Below are 2,679 nucleotides of genomic sequence, written 5' to 3' on the forward strand. Positions count from 1 at the left end.
GTAAGATGGAGGGTCAGAGAAAAAGAGGAAGACCCCCAACGAGATGGATTGGCCAAGTGGCAGCATCAATGGACTCAAGTGTGGCAACAGTAGTGAGGCTGGCCCAGGATCGGACATTATTTTGTTCTTCTGTGCATAGAGTAGTTATGAGTCGGTGCCAACTCGATGGCACCTAACAACAACAATAATACTGGAAGTCAGGAATAGAGAGTCTGTTCAGTCTCTACTCCTTGTGATTAAAGACCAATTCTCAATGTCCTTTTTAAGGAATGGAAAATTAGTGTGATGTACATTTTTCTTGGCAATGAGGCAGACACAAGTGTGTGATAACTTAAACTGTGGTTGCCCAGCCTCCACACACACACCTGCCATTGCTTCCCAACTGCCATCTCTTAAGTCCATTCATTCATCCTCTCTCAAATTTCTTGCCTCTGACTCTATTTATGCAAGCTCTATGTCTTAATATTTTAACTCCTTCCACATTTATGTTCTCTCAGCACTTACTGAGTTTTGTAGGCCTTAGGAGAACATCCATTGTGGAGACTAGCTCATCTGTAGTAAAATATATTATCAAATAAGGCTATGAGACACAATTGACAAACAGCAACAATCAGTTGCACATTGATTATATGGCATGTGTTTCATGATTTTCATTACTTCAATTCTATTCATATTTTAAGATACAAATACTTGCTAGGCCTAATAAAAAGCTAACAGAAAAGGAAAGCAGAGGTGAAACATGGGAGAGAAAATGCTTAACCTTGATGATATTCTTTGAACCACTGAATGGAGCCCCTTCTTTTTTTGTTGTGTTTTGAATTTTTCATTGTACTTTGGGTGAAAGTTCACACAGCAAACTCATTTTCCATTCAACAATTCACACATGTTTTGTGACATTGATTCCAATCCCCATCCTGCTTCCTCTCTGTACTTCTTGTTTCTCGTCATCCTTCCTGTCTTCTGAACCTTATCTCTGGGAAAATGCTGCCGTTTTCCTCTCCTCTAATTGATGGATCTAATTTAAGGAGTGTGTTCCTTCTTGGTTGAACAGAAGTATATTTATAAGCAAGCAAAATCCTTAAGCAAACAAAGTCACATTCTTCTCTAAAATTGTTAACCAATTAATTTTCTCAAGCTACAGTGGAGAAATACAGAAATGACAAGCTGCATTCTTGAGGAAGAAAATACTTTTTACTGAAAATGAAAGATTTGATCTGAGATCTTAGCATAGCCACCATTTCATTTCAGAAGTTCTAAATTGATTTTGGGTGCTTTTACTCACCAGTAACTGATTTAATCCATTAGAAAAAATATACCAGGGCCAAATGAGCCCTGTCTTTTTAACCTTCAAACATTTTGTTTATATGAGTAAAAATAAACTGGGTTTCTGGCATTTTTGATGACTAAAACATGTAGAAACTCCACAGTGGACAAGCTGACCAGTTGTGAGACCATTGAAATAGTCCACATGAGTGTTAATGATGTCATAAACTTGAATCTTATCACAAGTTAGTTGACACTGAGTTGGTTCCAATTCATGGTGACCCCATGGACAACAGAAGGAGAAATGGCCAATCCTGTGCCATCTTCAGAATCACTGGGATGTTTGAATCCAATTTTGTGGCTACTTTGTACTTTTATTGCCTTTTAATATATCAGTCTCATCTTCTAGCACTGTATTAGATGAGTTGTGGTGTTGGAGGAGAATACTAAAAGTGCCATGGACTGCCAAAAGAACCAATAGATCTATTTTGGAAGAAGTGTAGACAGAGTGCTCCTTGGAGGCCAGGATGGCTAAGCTTCGTCTCTCATATTTTGGAAATATTGTCAGGAGAGAACAGTCGCTGGAGAAGGATGTCATGCTGGGTAAGATGGAGGGTCAGAGAAGAAGAGGAAAACCCCTAACGAGATGGATCAGCCAGGTGGTATCATTGATGGCGTCAAGTGTGGCAGCAGTGGTGAGGTTGGCCCAGGATTGGACATTGTTTTGTTCTGCTGTGCATGGGGTCACTATGAGTCAGTTCCGACTCAATGGCACCTGACAACAACAACATTATCTATAGGACTTTTCTTGGCTATTTTTCAGAACCAAGATGCCCAAGGCTTTCTTCCTAGATTGTCTTAGTCTAGAAGGTCTGTTGAAATCTGTCACTACACATGACTCTGCTGGTATTTGAAATGCCAGTGTCATAGCTTCCAGCATCATAGCAACATGCAAGACACCACAGAATGAGAAATTGACAGGTGAGTGGTGGTTATCATAGGTTGTTACTGTAGCCATAAGCTGCTGTTGAATTGGTCCCAACCCATGGCGACCACAAGGGAACAAACGTTGCCCAGTGCTTTACCAGTCCCATGATCAGTTTCAGATAGGATGTTTGTGATCCTTATAACTTTAACTGACTGATATTTGGAAACAGATTTCAAGGCCTTTTTCTTAGTCCTTCTTAGTCACAGGTTCCAAAACCAAACTAAACCCACCGCCATAGAATTGATTCTGATGCATAGTGACCTGTTGTTGTTGTTAATTGCCACTGAGTTAGTTATGACTCACAGCGACCCTCTATAGGGTTTCCAAGGAGCAGCTGGTGGGTTTGAATGGCCAACCTTTCAGTTAGCAGTCCTGGGCTTATCCTACAGCAATAAGACAGAGTAAAGCTGCTCCCTAGGGTTTCTGAG

The sequence above is a fragment of the Chrysochloris asiatica genome, unplaced genomic scaffold, assembly GCF_000296735.1.
Source record: "Chrysochloris asiatica unplaced genomic scaffold, ChrAsi1.0 scaffold00069, whole genome shotgun sequence".
Taxonomy (NCBI): domain Eukaryota; kingdom Metazoa; phylum Chordata; class Mammalia; order Afrosoricida; family Chrysochloridae; genus Chrysochloris; species Chrysochloris asiatica.